Source organism: Bos grunniens, chromosome 24, assembly GCF_055505025.1.
Source record: "Bos grunniens cultivar Pamir isolate PY7600 chromosome 24, Bosgru_T2T1.0, whole genome shotgun sequence".
NCBI lineage: Eukaryota > Metazoa > Chordata > Mammalia > Artiodactyla > Bovidae > Bos > Bos grunniens.
The window spans coordinates 44,922,183-44,942,911 of NC_141188.1; the positions used below are offsets into that span (position 1 = coordinate 44,922,183).

At 50.9% G+C, this 20,729-nt stretch overlaps 1 protein-coding gene across 48 annotated transcripts in view; it reads left to right on the plus strand.

Annotated features, from left to right (window-relative positions):
* LDLRAD4 (low density lipoprotein receptor class A domain containing 4) overlaps window positions 1-20,729 on the plus strand; it is a 175,150-nt gene that overhangs the window by 7,061 nt on the left and 147,360 nt on the right. For 18 of the 48 annotated variants that reach the window (XM_086373288.1, XM_086373292.1, XM_086373331.1 and 15 more), the window contains exon 2: window positions 1,969-2,188. The exons of 23 other annotated variants lie outside the window; for them this stretch is intronic. The gene's annotated coding sequence lies outside the window, so the exon portion shown is untranslated. Of the gene's footprint in view, window positions 1-1,968; window positions 2,189-6,510; window positions 7,044-20,729 lie in introns of all 48 variants that reach the window. 7 more of the 48 variants (XM_086373300.1, XM_086373295.1, XM_086373334.1 and 4 more) reach the window with 3 other exon arrangements.

The following is a 20,729-nucleotide window of genomic DNA, read 5'->3' on the forward strand; positions in this document are numbered from 1 at the left end:
CAGACATGGGTGACTGCAGTCTTGCCAGTGCTGAATATTATAAAAAAAAATCTTTGCAAGTTTGGCAATGAAATTGTATGTTTAAATTCTCCATCCCTCCTTCAGTGTAGCATCCGGTGACCCACAGGTGAAGAGAGTTTGCTGTCACCAGGGCTTTGCTGTGGGCAGATGCAGTGATGTTAGTGGGTGCTCCCCACGAGGGGGATAAGACTTTTGTACTATTTTAAATTTGAATTAAACTTAGGCAGACAGGTTAAGGGCAGTAAACAGTCTAATAATACATTTTAAAGAGAAAATTAGGGATTTTATGGCCAAAGACTGTGTCTAATCTTTCCCTGCTCCTCTCACCCTAACTGGGGCAGGGAGGGCAGTGTGGACTCCGGGGTGGAGCGAGGAGGCCAGGGCAGTTCCATTAGCAGGTGCCTGAGGACCTGAGTGACACCCCCCTCAGTCATCCTATTCACTCTCAGCCCTCGCTTTCTTAGATCAGACTCTTCCTTGGCCTCTCCCCCAAGGATGCCAACATGAAACTCTCATCTTCTTACTGTTGCACTTGATGGCTGATGCTAGATCTCTGGCCTGGTGGTCCTCTGTGGGGTTGGGGGCTTTGCCGTGGCCCCTTTTGCTACACTTCTGCAGATTTCTGCTTCCAGTCAAGGCTGGAGCCCATCCTGAGTGCAGACTCCAGAGGGTGTTTGTGCCGGCTGCTCTGGAAGCCCCAGACAAGGGAAACCATCTCAGTACATAGCAGTTAACTGAAGTCTGTTTTGTTTTCCTCAAAAGGCAGCCTGACTGGTTGAAACGTGGGGACCAGCTGGAGGGAGCAAGACATGACACCTGCGTCTTGGGGTAATTGGGCCCCAACGAGCTTGTTTTGGTCACAGGCACCTTCGTGCAGTGGTGTGGGGCAGGTGTGGATGCTTGGGAGCGCTGGCAGGTGAACCCAGTGAGCAGAAAGCAAAGGCCATGGGCCCCTTCGGCGCTGATGCTCGAGTGGGTGACCGCGGCACTCTGGGCGCAGCCTGTGGGAGCCCCCTTGGCTGTTGTCTTGCCTGCTTGGCACCCCCCACCCCCACCCTGCTGGCCACGCAGGCAGCCACACCCCACTTTCCAGGTGCAAACGCACCCTGGACAAGGCCTGGGGAAGGGGGCAGACGGGGCCTTGGAGATGTAGTGAGCCAGAGGACCCCAGGAACTGAGAGGGCTAGCTGGTGGCCACCCAGCTCTCTGACCGTGGGGGGCGGGGGTGGCTGGGGGAGCAGCCATATGGGGTCTTGAGGAGTTAGTATCAGTGGTTCGCGGACCAGGCTGCTGGTCCCTGTGTGCGGGGCTGGCCGCTCCTCAGTCAGAAAGGAGGGCTTTCTGGATAGAATTCAGCATGATTTCAAGGTGGCTAAGGTTATAGTTGGGTGGCTTGGTTGGACGATTGTATTTCTGTGACTTGGGCTCTTAAGATAAACACTGACGCCTTCGGAACTTAGCTTCCATCCTACTGGTATTTAAATATGAGCGCCGGTCTTTTACTTCCAAACCAGAGGTCCTGGAATTTATTTATTTATTTTCATCTGAAGAGTAATGTAAAAATAGTGTATACACACAGTCTTCACTGTGTAAGTTAGGTAGTAAATTTAGTCCAGAGAAATGATAGCCTTTGTAGAAACAAAGTTGGCCCCTCTGTGGCTTGGAGCTTTTGTTATTTGATGGATTCCCTTGTGCTGAGCGCGCAGCTTGAAAGTTCACCCTTTTCCTGTTTTGACTTGGCTCACTTTCTGGAGTTTAGGAATCGGGACTCACTTATGTGCCTGAGGCACCGGCTTCCGCGGAGGCCCCAGGGCTCCAGTGTGGGCCGGAGCCGCTCGGGTGGACGCATCACCGCATAGTATGGAGGGAAGTTTTGCGGTGAGGAGGTTGCTTTTCTCTGCTGACGGCCGCGCCCTTCCCTAAAACAGCCATCTGCCTGCTTCTTAGGTTCGAAGAGGATCAGACGAGGTATAAATATAAAGCTCACGCAGACCAGCTGGGAGAGTCCAGCCTCGATGAGCCTCGATGAAGTGCGGCTGCTTCCAGTGAACCGAGTATTTGGGGCGTGCGCACACATGTGCGGTGAGGACCCGGCTCCTGCCCCGGGACTGGAGACCCAGAAGCCTGAGTGTGGGCACCAGAAGCGGCCGCTGTGACCACGCTCCAGGTCTGAGCCGTTAGTCTGGGAGAAGCGTGTACCGGGGGCGCGGGGGCGAGGCTGCTGGCTTGCAGCTATGAGCGCTGGCCACCGCACGCGGCCTCCCTCCTCCTCTGCTCCGTGGGCCCCGTGACGTCCGAGCGCTTGGTCTGCTACGGACAACCGGGGGGAGACTTCAGGGAGAGGCTGGCTTTGGGCTGAGAGGTGGCCGGACAGTGGTTTGCAGGGCGAATGGCAGGGAGAGGGGTCTCTGTCCTGGGCCCCCGGAACCCTGTGCGCTGAGTCCGGACGGCGCAGACCTGAGCGTGACCTTCGTGCGCTGTGAGCACGGGCTCCGCTCGCATGGTCATGTGTGTGGATTATAGGTCACTTCGTTTGTGCAGTGTGTGTGCTGCCCACTCTTGCTCACAGCGGGATCTGTGTGAACAGTCGGGGGCCACTGTTTGCCGTGGGACCACGTGTCCGGGCAGCTGTGGCAGGAGGGCGGGTCCACAGTGACTGCATGGCTCCTGCGTTTCCGGCTCTACCGCGCCTGGCGGGGAAGGGCACAGGGAAACACTAGCAGAGCAAGCCTGGGTCGGGTCCTGCTAGCGCAGAGTGTGCCTGGTGGTCGCGCTTCAAGGGTCAGATCCCGTCTGTGCACGTGGCTGGTGGTGGATGGCGTTGCTGGGGAGGGGACACAGGTGCTGGGAGGAAGTGGGAGTTGATCCCTGACTGTGACCTGCATGGTAGAGGGAGGAGGGGGGCTCAGGGGACAAGTATGAGTGGAGGTGGGACTCGGAGGCGGGAGGCATGGTCCTTGTTGGAGGTGGAGAGTTCGGTGGTTCTAACTTCGTGGTGCTGGTTGGAGGTCTGCAGACTGAGTCTCTTATGGAGCTTCTGCCCATCTTTGCTGAAAACCGAATCAGCCAGCAGTGATAGTAAAACGGGGCTGTGGGGACACCTGCCTTCCACCTGTTTTCACAGCTGGTTCTTTGCCCTGGAGGCTCTGTCCCCAGCTCAGGGCCGTACGACTTGGAACTTGTTCACATTTCACAAAATGCTTAAACGTTCGTCCTCTAAAGAGCTCATACCAGGGAGTTAGGCTTGTCACTTTCACATGGTGACAATAGTGGCTTCTGTTTGCAAAACACTTGAACTTTTCCAGGCTCTTCAAAGACAGTGTTTAATCTCATGATCCTTGGCTTTAAGGAACAATTAATGAGATGTATGTGGAAATGTAATTAATTTCTAATGCGGCTGTTAGCTGAATATGGGATTCAGATCACAGTTTATTTTAACGTACAAAACCTGATGGAGAGAGGTGCCCTGCAGTCATCCAGGCCTCACGGTGGGTGGTTTTCTGAAGGAACCCAGGCTTTGCAGCTTGCTGGCTGGACAGGCATAATTTTGGGACGTTAGGGCAAATGCTAGTCAAATTTAGAAGTACAAGGCAACTTGAGGGCTTGAATAGTCATTTCCCCGTGGTTGTCAGAAAGAGACGTGGGTGCGGTGAGGTACGTGGGACAGTGCTCTCACCTCCCTTGTTAGAGGATGCTGTGCTGGCGGCCCTTTGTGGCACTTAAATCACAGCAGGTCCTGGCACACCTGGAGTGTCACCTGGTGGTCACGATGGAGCCGATGTCCCCCTGTTTGTCCTGTGTCCTTCAGACCAGCTGGTTTTCCCCTTGTGGCTTGGATGCTGTCTTGGTGTCTGTCTGTTCAGCTGTGGGTGTGGGTTACTGCTGGTCTGCCTCCCCTTTTAACAGAGGAGTGTTTGAGCCATGACATCAGGCTGCCCCAGCCCTTGCGGTGCCTGGCCACCCCTGCGCCTCGACCTCGGCAGCTTTCCTCCTCGGGTTCTCCTCTTCTGTGGCCACCATGTGTCTGTCCCTTCACCTTCTTGGACTGCAAGCAGAGTCAGGCTTGCTCTGCGGCTTCCTGCTCTCTCCTTTGCAGGCCCCAGAGGTGCTGTTTCTCCCCGAGTCCAGGTGCGTCCTGAGCTGGTGATGGGGGCAGAGGCCAAAGGGTCCCTGCCTGGACATCCACTAAACCGCCAGTGTGGGCCAGGTGTCCCTTGGAGCTTTTGGTGCAAAGGAAGTGCTTTCTGCCCTCTTGGGCTGTGGATCAGTAACTGTCTTGGAGGGTCAGTGGCATTTGGGGGTGGCCCGACCCTGAAGGACAGTGTGGGGAAATGGCCCCTCCTTGCTGAGCAGAATTCTTGTCTTCTGTGTTGCTGGGATGTTCTCTGCTGTTGGTGGAGTGGGGACTGTGGCGAGGAGGGGCAGGTGGTCAGTGAGCAGAGCCTGGCGAGCTGGTGGGGTTACTGAGCGCCCCTTAGCTGAGCTTCCTTCCTGTGGTTCTTTGTCACTGATTCTGGTGAGGTTTTATTGACAACCTCTTCATGATGAGATGTGGTTGGGTGCTTGGTGACATGGCCTGGGGATCTGGCCATGTCTGAGGGGTCTGACCTTCAGTCAGTGGGGAAAGTTTCTGACTACTGAGCCTCCCACCCATGCCTGGAAAGCATAGAATTCCGTTGCGTGGATTGAAATGGGCTCTGTATTTACGTGGAGGCCTTTGCCCCTGGCTCGGCACTCAGGCCTGACTGACCAGTGGTCCTTCCCAAGCCTGTGACTAGAGCCGTGTCCTTATCCCCTCTCTCCCCACAGTGATTCAGACGCACAACCAGGAGCCCTCCTGGACTCCCCCTCCCCACGCAGGGGCTTGTTCTGCCTTCAAAATCTGCCCTAAATCTGGTCACTTGTCTCTGTCACCAGTAGCTCAGTATGTGTCCCTCCCCTGGGCTCATGCAGGGCTCTCTGACCAGCTACTCACCTCCCTTCCACATAGTCTGGTTTCAGCCCAGTGGCTGAGTGAACCGGGCCTGGTGATTGGGCTGCTGTGCCCGGCCTGGGGGCATGACTGCTGTCCCCTGGGGCTCCCCACTGTCCAGCTCCACCCCCAGGGCTTTGTGGTTGCTACTGAGACCCCTCTCCCCAGGGCTGTGCGTCCATCACTCACTTCACTCAGGCCTCGTTTGGGTGTCCTGCCTGTCCAGATTTCCTCCACGGCCCAGGACAGCGAGCATAGGACCCAGGGAGCACAGGCCAGAGCCAGGACACAGCAGGACAGCCAGTCCTGGGGTGGGGGAGGGGTGGGCACTGGGGGTCCACCATAGTCACCAGGGGTCAGGCCAGGCCTCTACTACCTATCAGAAAGGCTGAAGCACAGCCCATGCTGGGGGCCGAGCGGGCCCCGGCACAGCTCAACTCTACACCGCCCCCCCACCCCCAGGTGTTTCCTCATCTACATTAACTTTCATTTGACTGTTTTCCCCAAAATGACCTGCTCTCACCCTCCCTCCCCCTCTCCCAGTTTAACCCACTTGCCAAATAAACTGCTGGTGAATGAAAAATTCTCTGTTTCAAACAAATGAATCAAACTGTGGAAGATCATCAGATTTGTTAGTGTTCTTGAATCATCATAGGCAGAGATTTTTCCCTTTCGACCAAGTGTCTGTCATAACCTCGGTTCTTCTCAGCTGTTTTCTTCTGTCCTTGGGATCAGGAAAAGTTCAAAGTAGAGAAAGTTACAATCTGTGAGTCATTTTCTCATCTTGTCAAAGAAGCCTAAACCCTGAACAGGTCCCTGGGAGCTTGACTCATCCTCCAGACACCTGACTGTGCTTTTATTCTGGTGTTAGATTCATCTTCTTGAGTTGTGTGGTCTCCCAGGCGGCACTAGCAGTAAAGAACCCACCTGTCAACGCAGGAGACACAAGAGACCCTGGTTTGATCTCTGAGTTGGGAAGATCCCCTGGAGGAGGGCATGGCAACCCACTCCAGTATACTTGCCTGGAGAATCCCATGGACAGAGGAGTGTGGTGGGTTATAGTCCATGGGATCACAAAGAGACACATCTGAAGTGACTTAGCACACACAGCAAACCTTAGATTTCAAATTCACGAGGATATGAAAATTATTTAGGTGGAACAAGTTAAAAACCTGGATAAGACAAATTCCAGTTAATGGCAAGTTATACAGCGATTCATTTCCAGTGATGGATTTCAGCCCGTGTGATGTGTCAAAGACACTAGGGGTGCTTGCCGGTAAGGTGGGAGTCTCCCCACGTCCGGGGGACACATCTGTGGTCCTGCCCCCTCTAGCGGTGGCGGGCTGTCTCAGGGCCGAGTTCCACTGTGCCTCCATCAGGAGTCTGTTGGAACGAGGCAGGCACTGCACTTCCCTGAAGAACACCTGCAGGGGATGGGCCAGGACCTTAAGAATGGACGCATCGCCCAAGGATGATTTTGAAATCTTGTCTTTTTACCCTTTCCTTGTTTGCTACAGTGATCACTTTTATAACAAGAAAATCACCAGTGAACTTGATTTCTTCAGGCCATGGAACAAAAAGTCAGTTTCTGAAAAACTGTGGAAAACAACATGATGTCTGTCTTTTTTAAGCATCGTGGAAGCAGGAACGAGTTGCTATGGTGAGGTTCACTCTACATGGAGAGCGGTGTCCGGAGCGCCCATGTACACAGACTTTCTCAGATGTGGAAACAGTCACACGCAGGATCACGGTTCCATCTTTTCCCCTCAAATCGCCATTTGGCTTTGATCTAAAAGCATGAACAATCCTGCATGCTCTCTGCAGCCTCTGCCTCTCAGCCTGAGGTCACCTGAGGTCATCTGGGGTTGCCTGTGAGCCCACCTTGCATGTCGTCTGAGGCTACATCCTTGCCCACTGAGAGCAGACTGTTCAGAAAGCTGGCCCAGGGACCTTCAATTTCCACATCCATGTGTTTCTGCAGCCTTGTACTGGAACACATGTGGGTTCTCCGACGCCCTCCTCTGAACCACTTGCAGAAATCCATGGCCACGTAAGGTTTTTCCTTCAGTCTGTCCATAGTGCAGAACACAGACACTGCAGCCCCTCTGTGTGACTGGCTGCTGTTGACCCGCTGGTGTAGGTACAGGAGTGGGCGCGGTTCTGTGAAGAAACGTGGCCCATCTAGATGGAATCCCTGTTTCTGTTGGCGTCTCTGGAGCTGGGCTGGAGGGCCACCGTGCTGGGGGCCGTCCTCTCCCAGTGTGGCGTTAGGCTAGTTTGTTTGGAGGCGCTGGTACTCTGCACCTCTGACATCCTGTTAGTCACACTTGGAAATGAGAACATTTCCACTTAACCTTGGGGCTTCCCAGGTGGCACGAGTAGTAAAGAACCTGCTTGCCAATGCAGGAGATATAAGAGATGTGGGTTCAATCCCTGGGTCAGGAAGATCCCCTGGAGAAAGTGGCAACCCACTCCCATATTCTTGCCTGGAGAATCCTGTGGACAGAGGAACCTAGCAGGCTACAGTCCATGGGGTTGAAAAGAGTCAGACGTGACTGAAGCGACTTAGCACACATGCACTTAGCCTTAGGGTTGAACATTCCTGCAGGTAGGTCACAAATGATGTCAAGATTTTAAAAGTTAGGTTACCTTTGTTCCTGAAAGTCTACAATGTCTTTTTATCTACAGGCTCTTAATGATTTTTCCTAACAGCAAGTGCTTATTCATTGATGGTAAACCAAGGAAGAGGAAGACCCAGGCAAACCCCAGGTCTCCAAACATTGTAACTAGAAACACATCCATTCTCACCACACAGACTTTCAGGTTCCAACCTGGGCAGCTTTTTAGTTGCCAGGAGGTAGTGAGAATTATGGGTTGTTTTCAGGGTGTCTGCAGGGTTTTAAAATCCACATCCCCGCTCCTTTCTACCATTATGCCTCAGCTTTTTTAAACAAACTTTCTATTAGTGACATTGCAGTGACTGTGTTTACACAGAGTCCTCCTGCCCTTCACCCAGCTTCCCTGACTTTGGTGCCTGATGCCGCATCAGCTCACGGTGACTTGCATCACAGGCGCAATGCACACAGAATGCTTGGTCTCATCACTGCTCCTACTAAACCCTCTGTTACCAGCGCTTAGTCATTCAGTCGTGTCCCACTCTTTGTGACGCCATGGACTGTAGCCCGCCAGGGTCCTCTGTCCATGGGATTTCTCCAGGCAAGAATACTGGAGTGGGTTGCGATTTCCTCCTCCAGAGGATCTTCCCAACCCAGAGGTCTAACCAGGGTCTCCTGCATTGCAGCCAGATTCTTTACCATCTGAGTCACCAGGGAAGCCTAGACCGAATGCCATATTTGTGTTGTGTTCAGCCACTGCTATGTTTATTCCTCCAGCTTATCTTCATCCTCTTAGTACGGTAAAATTTCAAACGATGAATGTAGAGAAGAGCAGAGCGTCTGAACTGGTTACCCCTCTCGACTGTGACCAGCCTGTGGCTCATTCACTTTTGTCCCCTCCGGAACTCATGTTCTGCTCGATGAACTGACCTTGAGCAGTGCCTGCAGCCTCAGTAGTGCCCTTCCCATGTGTGCCTGGGGGCCCTGTGAGGTCACTAAGGACCTGGTGCTCTGCAGTTGCTCCTGTAACACCCTGAAGTGAGAACCGGGTTGGGTCCTTTCCTGCCTTCTTCCAGTTTCCAGGAAAAGTGGGAAGTCAAGCAGAAGGGTTTACAGGCAGATGCCCTCACTCCAGAGCCCTTGCCACACTCATCAAAATGCCAGTTCACGTTTCTTATTCAGCCTGAGCTCCTCCAGCTCCGCCTGACCTCTGCACAGAGCCTGACTTCTGTGACCACCTTCTCCAGATGCTCAGATGCCCCTGATCTGACATGTTCCTCTCCCCACAAGAGCTGTCTGTGGGTGCTTTTCCCCAGTCATGGCTGGTACCTAACACAGACATCCCCCCAGGGCGTTATCTGGTACTTGTTAGTTGAGTGAATGAATGAACCACCAGCCTATGCTAGTAAGCTGCTTCGCCCCCAGGTGGGGATAGCTAGAGAGGTCTCAGTGTTGGTCCCTTGGGGTTATTACATTATAAGATGTTACAGTTGCTTCACTGAGTTGTGGAGTTTCAGGCTGTGGAGGAGGTGGGGTGCTTTTCTTACTAGTCTTCAAGTTAAGTTAGTGTTTGTATGAAAACTTAACCCTGGTGACCAAAGAAGGGAAATCGAAAAGAATGCTTCCTTTGGGCTTCCCTGGAAATGGCACCGTCTGAGGGAACGTGGGTCTTGCAGCGGGAACTGTGTGTGTGGATGGAGTAAGTCTGCTCCCCGTGAATGAAGCTTGACGAAACCTGATATGATTGCTGAAGCTCAGCTGCAGATGTGCGTTCGTCTCCCTGTGGACGTTTACTGTGCTGGGGACCCTGGCAGCACCCCAGCCCTGCGCTGGCCAGAGGACTGGCCTCGGGAGGCCTTTGGTGCCCACCTTGCACTTATGCAGACCCTGGTGGTGTTGCAGCCATGGGTCCCAGTGATGAGGCCTGGCCTTTTCCCTCAGTCATCTGAAGCATCAGGAGTTCCTCATGGTGGATGTGGAACCTGTGTGTGCGCTCCTGTCACACTGTCCTCAGGGGACTCAGTCCACACCCCACAGGGCAGAGCCTGGGGTGATGGTGAGGCATGTGGCAACCACTGAGTCATGTGGAAACAGAAGCTGCGATGCAGGGGCTGGTGTGTGAATCAGCCTGGGGGTGCTCTGGAGGGAAGGGTCTGCGGGGGGCCGTCCTTGCTCCTTGCACCCTCTCCGTGCAGTTGCATCAGGCTCTTCTGTTGATTTTGTGTCTTGGCATTTTGCTCACTTTCTAAACTGCTTCCTGGGCTGTCAGAACTTGCCCCTTAATGGGGTCCTGGGGATGGAGGGACCAGCCGGCATCTCCCTGGCAGCCCTGAACTTGAACCCTTGGACAGCAGGAAGTCTGTGGGGCTGCTGTGAGCAAGGTCCCACCTGCCTCAAGCATCTCCGGTGGCCTGGCACCTGCAGGTACCTCTCTAGGGAGCTGGGTGAGCTGGGGTGTGCCCTGGCACACAGCAGGGAGGCTCTCTTCTCTATGGAAAGGGTCAGGAGAGGGGCTGCCTCGGTGGGGAGCCCGGGTGTCACGCCTGTGGCGCAGTGCACCTGCCAGGGTGAGGAAGTCGCTGAGACACACAGCTGTTTGCCATGTGCACTTACTTGGAAACATCGCCCATAGATCTCAGAGCTGTTTGTTGTTTTCCTTAAACATTTCTCTTGTCAGAATGATGAGAAAATTGCCTGTGTGGGAACTCAGAAGTGCAAATTTGTTAATACCTCCTTTGACAACGGAGGTCAAACTGCTGCTTTGTGTTCAGAGCAGTTTATGAGCTGTCACAAGTCACTTCCCGTTACAAGTGCTGCCGCCAAGTGGAGGGGGTGGGGGTGGTGGGGGGACCTGCTGAGCAGGCCCAGAAGCCCAGTGGGCACACGCTGCTAAGGGTCTTCAGCCGGTGAGTTAAATGGTAAAAGGTGAGGTGGCTGGGTTCCTGTGGAAAAGCTGTTTGGAAAGTCTTTTCCCTTTTAGCAATCCCCAGAGGCTTGGTGCGAAGGTGCTAGCTGACGTAGCCCTTCTTTTGATGGCCAGAGAGGGTCCCTCGCCGGCCTTTGCTCCTTTATGGCCCCCTTCGTCAGCCTGGCCTCCTGGTGGTGGACTTGCCCTGACCCACCCACCCAACTGTTCATGGCAGGCAACTGCAGGATGGTGTTCTGGGGTCCAGAGTGTAGCCCGGGCCCTCTATTTGTGAGAAACCAGCCACTGCATGGGGTGTTTTCCAGCACGGGTTCTCCATGGAGGTGCTCTTCCCCGCAGGGCACACTGACGGTGTGGGGAAGACATCTTTGGTTGTCATAACTGGGAGGCAGGGGTGGGGCTGGCGTTGGGTGGGTAGAGACCAGGGAGCCTGCAGCTGTCCTCCAGGGCGGGGACGGTCACCCAGCCCCAGGTGTCAGCACTGCCGAGGCCAGGAGCCCTGTCGCAGATGACAGGTGACAACAGTGGGTCACGGCTAGCGCACACATGCCGGCCGGGCAGCAGCTGGCAAGACTGAAAGCTTGCTGGCAAGAGGGAAAGCTCCAGCGTCTGCTGTTACTCCTTGTTGTTCACTTAATATCCAGAAAAGAGACTCCATTGTCCCAAACCATCTTTTGTTTTTATTTTAAAATGTCTTATGTAATTTTTAAAGGGTACACTCCATTTATAGTTATTATAAAATACTGGCTACGTTCCTTGTGCTATAAATACATCCTTGTAGCCAGTAGTTTTTACCCCCCACCCCCACCCCTATGTTGCCCCTGATAACAGACCACTAGTTTGTTTTCTGTATTGGTGATCCTGCTTTTTTTTCTGTTATATTCACTCGTTTGTTGTATTTTTTAGATTTCACATGTAAGTGAGGTCATATAGTGTTTGTCTTCCTCTGTCTGACTTCAAACTGACGTTTAAACATGGAGCGGGATGTTGAGGATATGGACTCATCCGTTGTGCCCTGAAGGTTAAATTCTTTCTCACGGTTGCCTTTCCTTTCTTTCACTAGGTCTCTAAAAAGCATTTGTGATCTAATTACACCTTGTAGAAGTCTGCAGTTGATACATTAGTTGTTCATTAATTCAGTGTTTAGGTCAATCGTCTTTCCTTCTGGACTTTTTCTGAGGCCCAGATTTGGTCTCTCGAGAGAAGTATTCCTCTTTTCTTAGCTGGCTGGGCACAGTGGTGTTCCAAGGCGGGCAGAGAAAGGACTGGGCCAGAACAGTGGCTTTTTGACCTCTGTAACACAAGGTCCCAGAAAATGCCCTCTGAAGGAGACTCATAATTTGTGCAGAAAGGGCAGGTCTGTGGTGTTCACCCCCAGACAGACCCACGACCCCGGAGGGGCAGCAGTTCCTCATTTTATCCTCAGATCAGGATGACCACGTGTTCCTGAAACTTGCTGTTGTTTTCCTGGAGTGCTGGTGTTACACAATCCCATAACATCTCCTTCAACGAAAGAGTTTGCATAGTCTATGGCAACTTCCTAATTTCTGACTGTTGGGTAAAATGAAGTTTAGTTGTGAATGTCCCACGGTTGTAGCTCTGAGTCAGGGCCTTGGTAAAAGGAGCTGCAAGCCTTAGTGTGTTCTGTGTCCTGCGTTGTTACATGCTTTTCATTCATTTTTTCCCCAGTGTTTCTTGTTTACTGACTTTATATCCACATCATCTTTATTCTCTATTTATATCAACCTTCTGTCTATCTATCAATCATCTCTGTCATCTTTATCTGTCATTTATTTCTGTCCACATATCCTGCCTGTGTGCCGCTCACACAACTCAAGGGGTGTTCATTCTGTCTTCCCCTCTAAGAGAAAAGGCTGTACTTTATTTTCAGATACCTTCTAAGAGCACACGCTGATTTTGATCAAAGGTCCCTGGTTGGCTGTTGAGTGGCCCCTGCACCACAGCTAGTAAATCTGCCCTCTGCTGCCTCAGCTTCTTTCAAGCCCAACAGCAGACAGGTCCTCCTAGCTGGCGGCCCCTGATACCTTGATACAGGCATGTTCTCAGCTCTTCTTTGCTCAGGCCTCTGGCTGGGTCATAAAGTTTTACATCAACTTGACCACATTTGTTCACAGCTGGGGTGTAGGGGTGCATGACAGTAGCGGCAGATGCGAGGTTCTCCGTGTAGCATCTTGGACTCAGCTGAGTATTTGCTGCTGCTGTTCTTTCTCCCATGATTTCCTTCCCTCTGCAAAGATGTCTTTCTCTCCAGGACTTGCTCTGTTTTTTTTTTTGACCTTCTTTCTCAGTGGACAGGAGTGGTCACCTGCCCATTGGCGTGAAGTCCCTCTGTCTTGTCCCTTGACTGAGGAGAGCCCTTCATCCATGGATGGAATCTCCCTGGGGACCAGGAGCTCATCACCTTGATAGCAGCCCCTTCAAAGCCCATGTGGATGGGGTGAAACGTGCCTGTGATTCCGAGCAGGCTGGCCTTCCTTCCACGTGGGCCGTTTGCAGGTACCACTGAGGCCACAATGGGCCTCCTCTTCCAGGCCAGACAGCTGGTCCTCCCCAGAGCTGTGAGGGAAGGACCCAGGCTGAAGACTGGACAGCTTCCTCACTCCCTGGAGCCCCATCCTCAGAGTGAGCCTTGCTGCTCTTTAAAGAGAGAATATGCAGAACATGAGACACACATGAATTTAATGAGTATAAAAACATTCTGTAAAGACAGAAATGAATACGTATTTGTCATTGTTCAATTATACAATGTCTTTCATGAGTGTAGTTAATTAAGAATGGACCTTTCCGTACATATCCTGAATTTCCCAAGTTATTGAAACTTGGGAAAATGACATTCTTAGGCAGAGAAGCCTTTAACATGTATTTTGTATTAGACCCTGTACTGTTTCCTTTCTATTCAGAATTGGGGTGAGCATTAAGCATTGTTTCATACTTTTCTCTGCAGATGGCTACATTTGGATTGTGTCGAGTAATTTCTTTCTAGCCTTTCTCTTCTTCCAAGACTGAATCTGGATTGATTCCTGTTTATAAAGCTTCCCAAGATCCTTGCTGGAGACTGTAGCTGGAGAAGGCACCGGAGTGCCTTTCACACCTGGGCTGTTGTAGAAAAGCATTTAAAGTAAAATCTTTCCGAATCAGGAGCATCTCAAGGTAGCTTCTAACAGAATTTGAGGCAGACGTTGGCAGAGTTGTCTGTACAGTGATGTAGAAGCTCTCTCTTCCTAACCTAAAGCTGGGTCCCGAAGCCAGAAACCCAGACTTCTCCTGGCTCTGCCTCCTTCTCCCTGGTCATCTGATCCATCTTGGGGCCATCAAGTCCTGTGGTTGTAGTTCAGAGTATTCCCTCCTAGCCATTTCCATTCTTACTCGTAGGTAATACTTTGGCCACCTAATGCGAAGAGCTGACTCACTTGAAAAGACCCTGATGCTGGGAAAGATTGAGGGCAGGAGGAGAAGGGGACAACAGAGGATGAGATGGTTGGATGACATCACTGACTCAATGGACATGGGTTTGGGTGGACTGCAGCAGTTGGTGATGGACAGGGAGGCCTGGCATGCTGCGGTTCATGGGGTCGCAAAGAGTCGGATACGACTGAGTGACTGAACTGAACTGCGTTTGATTCCGGTGTTTCTTGCTTGGATTCTGCAGCGGCGTGGGGACAGACTGCTGTGCCTTTGACCTTTGGTTTTTCCTCCCCTCCCCATGTGTCTTTTATGTGCTTTAGAGAGAGGATCTCAGACTTCAGTGTGTAAGAGTCACTGGGAGGGCTCCTTAAAATGCAGTTTACGAGCTGTCAGATGTTCTCATGTTCCCTGGTCTGGGACCCCAGAACAACTTGCAGCTGGTCACGCGATCCCAGTGACCTGGCCTGAGACTCTGTCTCCTGGCTCCCTCCCACTGCTCCCCGTGGTACCCTGTTTCTCTGGCACCATCCAACAGACCTCGCCCTCCCTGGCCCCTCTGCCTGGAGGCTGCCCTCGTCGTCTGCTACACGGCTGGGTGTCTCCTGGAGAGGAAGGTGCTCCCCTGGGCACATCTTCAGCTGCTGGAAGGTGTGGCAGGAATGAGCTTCTTGGGAAATGACACACTTGGGGCAGGGCAGGCCTCTGCTCTCCTTCTTCAGAGCAGTTGCATCTTCGGGAAAGGTAAGAGGGCCTCCATCAGTCTTTTGGGGGATGGCGTGTGTCCCTGCTCAGTTGTGGGTTCTGTGACAGCCCCCAGGGCAGGGTGGCCTGGTGTCAGCCTCACTCAGCTGCCCCAGGGCCCCCATCTCCTCCAGCTTCTGACCTCCAGGCTGCCTGCCTCCCTCCTTCACATAGGTCAGTTTCATTTGGGTTTTAATTTTGGTTTCCAAATGTTGGTAATGTTTAAGAATTACTTAGGGGGCTTGTTGAAATGCAGATTTCTAGATCCCACCCCCAGATGGTCTGACCTGGGGAGCTGAGACCTGCCTGGTGCCGAGGAGGCCAGATCTAGGCCCGAGCGAGTGGCCCTTGCACAGACCTGCCCTTTTCTCCCTTAGGATCCAGAAGCACAAAAGGCTGGTTTACTACAAAGAGACTGGAGAGGCTCTCTGAGGGCAGGACGTTTGTTCCATTCTTCTGCTCAGATAGTCTTGGGGACAAGTGCCTGCCGCAAACTGAGAAGGGAATCTGGTTTTCGCCTTTGTTGTGTCCAGAGGCCGAGAGAGGTGAGGTGGAGTCACCTCATCTTCCATGTCCCTGCCAAGGTCTTGATGAGAATCTGCAGGGTGTCCATGGTAAGGGGGAGGCAAATAGCAGCTCCTCAGGCTGCAGTTCTCAGTCACAGAAGTGGCTTCTGGAGTGGCAGTCTTCAGTTATACCTGTACTTGCAGAAAGCCCCAACAATTAAATGTGTTTGAAACATTTTCTGCGTGTGATTATGTAGAGTCATGCACTTTCATTAATTTGATTTTTTTTTTTGCTGAGGTGTGTCTTTGTTGCTGCTCATTAGCTTTTTCTAGTTGGTGAGTGGGGGCTACTCTCTAGTTGCTGTGGGTGGGCTTCTCAGCACAGTGGCTTTTCTTGTTGCAGAGCACGAGCTCTGGGTGCATGAGCTTCAGTAGTTGTACATGGGCTTAGTTGTCCCATGGTATGTGGGATCTTCCCAAACCAGGGATCAAACCCATGTCCCCTGTATTGGCAGGTGGATTCTTATACAGTGAACCACCAGGGAAGTCCATGCACTTTTAAATCATCAAGGAATGCTTGTTACTTTTGAAAACTGTACTTGCAGCCCCGGGAAGCATATATATGTGTGTGCATGTGCGCACACGTGGCCTTGTTGCACGGCTGTCACCAAGAGGTGCTCTGTCTCTCTTGTTTGCAGGCAGCAGCACTGGGTCTCCTCCATCACACAGGATGGGGTTTGAGAGGAACAAGGACAGTTTTCTCAGGATCGTAAGAGTTTCCAAGGGCGGCCTACGCATGATAATTCACTTTCTAAAAACAACCTGTGCAGCTCGCGTGCCTCTGATGCTGCCTCTCTGCTCAGACCTGGCTCCTGCTGTCTGCAGCTCGAGAAGAGCACCCTCCCTTCACACTCGGTGCCCCTCAGCCTCAGCCCCTTCTTCCTTGGGGTCGGCTCTGGGGAGGTTGGGGTCGGGTGCCCCCAACCCCTTGTGAGTGGCAGTGTCCTGCGGCTGTGCTGGGGCCCTGGGAGCGGCTTGCCTTGGACTGTGAGTCACTCTCCCTTTTAAAGTGTTAAAGTATAGTCGATTTACAATATTGTGTTAGTTTCAGATGTACAGCATAGTCTTTTGGTTTTTTTGTTTGTTTTTGCAGATTCTATTCCGTTATAGGTTCTTACAAGACTGTGTCTTTAATTCCCCTTGCTATACAGTAAATCCTCGTTGCCTACCTATTTTTTGTATAGTATGTAACAAATTTACGGTTATCAAAGGGAAAGGGGAAGTGCAGAAGGAACAGATTAGGAGTATGGGATATAAACTAACTGTCCTTTCTGAGCTTGGGTTTAGGTCACCTGCAGATCAGGGCATTCTTTCCTCAGACTTTGTATTCTTGTACTTTTCAGGCTGAGTCCACTGCCACAGTGATTTCTGTTATTTTCTTTGTCAATTGCGGGTGTTCTGTGGCTTTGTGAACGGACTGCAGACGGGGATGTCTCCCCACCCTTCCACTCAGTCTGTTCTCCCTGTGCCCCAGTCTCCTCCAGGTGGGGGCATCTGGTCCCTTCCTCTGGCTTTCAGCTCTTGGCTTGACTCTTCCCTTCCTCTCCCCTCTCCCTTCTGGTCCTGGCAGCCACTGGAACCGGGAAGGTGGCTGATTGTTTTTTGTATTATGTCTTTTGGTTGTAATAATTTTCCTTCTCACAAAAATTTCAGTTATTTGAATTTCCCAACTGTTCGGGCTCTGGCTAAGTGGGGCTTAATTTCACCTGAGGATCTGAAAACTTGGTGCTTATTGACTATACTGTTGAAGATGCTGAGGAAGGGAGATATTTTGATAAGTCAGTAGATGCAAAATGTTATGCTTTCCAAATGACTCTTCCTTCTGGTCCTTGGGGGCTGAAGCATCCCTCCCACATTGCATTCTGCCCTGGGCTTCATTGTCTGTGACTAGCCTTGTGGGCTGAAGTCACTTCCTGATCTGTCTCCCCCTCTCCTTATCTGTATCATTCATCTTAGCTTTTACTGCTTTGTTAAAGGCAAAAGTAATGCACAGAGTGTAACTCTAAAATGTTTGGAAGCTATGCAGTATTATATTGTAAACCTGTATAAATTCTTAACAAAGTTAGTGGTTTGGAAGGATTTTCAGGAGAACTCTGTCTAAAAGGTAGTAAATTCCTTAAAATAACTGAACTTTGGCTTAAAACAAGGTCATTGTTTGGCAGCATTCATGTTTTTAAAGCTTTCCAGAACTCAGAGGAGGAAATGATTCTGAGACAGTGTAGTGATTAAAAAATAAAACTATAAATTAACATTTTCATTGTTTGCCAATGATCGATTTTCTTTCTTCCAACGTTTTACCCCACATTCTGAATAAATTAAACCATGTGAAGAACTAGAAGATTAGCTTTACTTTTTTTTCTGGTTGAAATTGGTTTTGCAGAAGTGGAAATTTGGCAGCAAGTATGGAAACTAGCAAATCAGTTTACAGTGTTCTTTGCTTTCTTTAATGAAACCTGAAAGACTGAGGAAAGACTCCATGGCATCAAACAAGAGAAGACTAAATTGTGTATGTTTTCTGAAATTTTATTTTTACCCTTAATTATTCAGTAGCATGTAGAACAATATGTCCAGATTCTAGTTGGCTAGTAGTTGCCTCTAAGTGGGTAGAATTTCAACTTCAGTAGTTATTTTTTGCTGATTTCATGGAGATGTTGGGAAATATTTTCTAAGAATAGTCTGAAATGACAAGGAATGTGGTAATTTAAGAAAAAACTGTGACCAAATGGAATATAAGCAGTTGGCTGAAAACCAACCACGTTGACCTCTAATGAACTTGACCTCTAATGAGGTGGTGGAACCATGGATGTATTTTCAGTTAAAATGATTAATTAACATGGGATTGTTGAGAGCATCTGTATTTCTTTCACATGAAATGGGGTAGATGGATGTTTCTTTGAACAATGGTTTCCTCATCAATATACGTTTTCCAGCCTGCTGCAGCTCTCGTGAGCGCGTCTCATGGAACGTGGCTTTCGTATAGTGTATCTGAGTTGCAGTGTCAGATAAACAACATGTTTGATTGACTTCTAAATAAAATGTCTCTCTTCATCCTTGGGCAGTTGATAGGTTTCTACACTGGGCCTGGCCCTGCCTTCGAGTTGATCTCCCTGTATTCTTTCACTTCCTCACTTGGGTGCTGACTTTCACTTTGCCCAGGTGGCCCTTCCATTACGCCAGCGGTGGCTCCTGTCACCTGAAGCCAACGTGAACATGCTGCAGTGTCACCTGAATACCTGCTGTCAAGCAGGTGCTCTCTGCTGAGGAGTCTGCTGATAGACTTAAATGTTGAGAATTACATGAGGCATTGTCAAGACTCAAATGATCTTGAATTTAGTTTGCTTCTTCATGCTGGTTTGGACAACTTTAGGACTTCCTGTTGGAGAAGGAAATGGCAACCAACTCCAGTATTCTTGCCTGGGGAATCCCATGGACAGAGGATCCTAGTGGGCTACAGTCCACGGGGTTGCGAAGAGTCGGACACGACTGAGCGACTTCACTTTTCAGGACTTCTGTATCTCTAGTTGCTATGGCAGAGGCTCAGCATCTGTGTGAATAAAGGTGGAGAGAAGCCCGCAAGACGATGGCTCCCAGGCCCCCACTACTTAGTCTACTGATGGAGACTGTGGCCACCACTGAGGGTGGAAGAGTCTGGTTTTGCCTATTTCCATGGCTTCAGCATTTGGCACAGGGCCCGGGTGTTGGAGCCTAGAAGCCCATGTGGAATGAAGGCTCTTCCTTCTGCTTGAGTCAAAGCCAGTCACTATGAATGTGCAGGAGCCCTGGGCCCACCACCCCTCTGACCTTGTCTCTGGGTCCCTTGTCCATGTTCACTGTCTAGCACCTGTCCTTGTTCGGGAACCTACCCCCAAGAAACTTGTGTCAAATCCTGGCCTACTTCCAGCCTCAGGGGGATGCGCCGGCTCATCCTGTCTGCTGGCACAGGCACCTCCATGGCACCTGCGGGCTGGATGCTGGTCCAAGGGTTAGGAATTTGGGTGGGCTTGGCTGCTCTTGGGTTGCTGCTGCCTCCTGCCTCCAGTCTCTTCCCAGTGTTGAATGTTCACTTCCTCTCAGGACCAGGCGCTTGGCTAGTAGGAACAGCTCTCTACCAAGAACTGGGTCTCTATTGGATGTTAACTATTAATATAGGTTGGTAAAAAACTGAGGACATTTTCATCTTTGGCTTCTGAAAACAGGTCTTGACATTGACATTGATGGGCTTGCTCATGTCTGTCCTGTTTCCCTTGTTACATTTTGGGTTTTCAGGGAACTAACAACCTAGGTCCTCCTCATTTTCTGAGAGTACATGGCAGGAAGTTTGGGATGTTATAACGGGTCTTCTAAATGCCACTGCTTCTCCAGCCTGCGTTGAACCTGCTGTGCGCTTGCCCGCCCTCCCCCAGCCTTCGAGGGTCCGGACTTTGGCACCTACACGGCCCATAGCATCTGCATTTGGATGTGAGTGAGGCTGCTGCACGGAGGACACTGGATGAGAGGCCCTTCCAGGAGGCACTGCAGGCCGACAGGGAGGCTCCAAGGCAGAGAAGGGCCTGATATTCTGCAGTCCTCATTACGCTTGGTGATCTTTTCTGGAAGCATTGGGCTTTGCCTTTTTTTCTTCCCTTGAGTTTGGAAATCAAGCTGCTGGCTGGGATGACAACTACCCCCAGAACAAGGGGACTGATGGGTGAAGGGCCAAAGGCAGGAAGATGAACAGTTTTGGTGGAAACAGGACTCAGACCCTTCTCTTTTCAATTTCTTATGCTGTGACCTCTACTCCAGCACACTTTGTGACCTTAAAGATATGTAAAGTGAAAGTTGGAAAAAGTCTGCATTCTGAGGGGGTCTGCTGCTCAGTCATGTTCAAGGGTCAGGTCAGTTGTAGCAGTAAACTCCCCATCTTGGACCAGAACATCATTTAAAGGAAGCCCGTGTCTTTTTTGATGTTTCCTTAAGGTGCTTTTACTAGTTTTGCCGAAAACTCGTGTTCTCCTCAGTTCAGTTGCTCAGTTGTGTCTGACTCTATGCGACCCAATGGACTGTAGTATGCCAGGCTTCCCTGTCCATCACCAGTTCCTGGAGCTTGCTCAAACTCAAGTCCATCGAGTCGGTGATGCCATCCAACCATCTCATCCTCTGTCCCTGTCTCCTCCTGCCTTCAATTTTTCCCAGCATCAGGGTCTTTTCTAATGAGTCGGCTCTTTGCATGAGGAGGCCAAAGTATTGGAGTTTCAGCTTCAGCTTCAGTCCTTCCAATGAATATTCAGGACTGATTTCCTTTAGAATTGACTGGTTTGATCCTGCAGTCCAAGGGACTCTGAGAGTCTTCTCCAGCACCATAGTTCAAAAGTATCCATTCTTCTGCGCTTAACTTTCTTTATAGTCCAACTCTCACGTCCATACATGACTATTGGGAAAACCATAGCTTTAACTATACGGACCTTTGTCAGTAATGTCTCTGC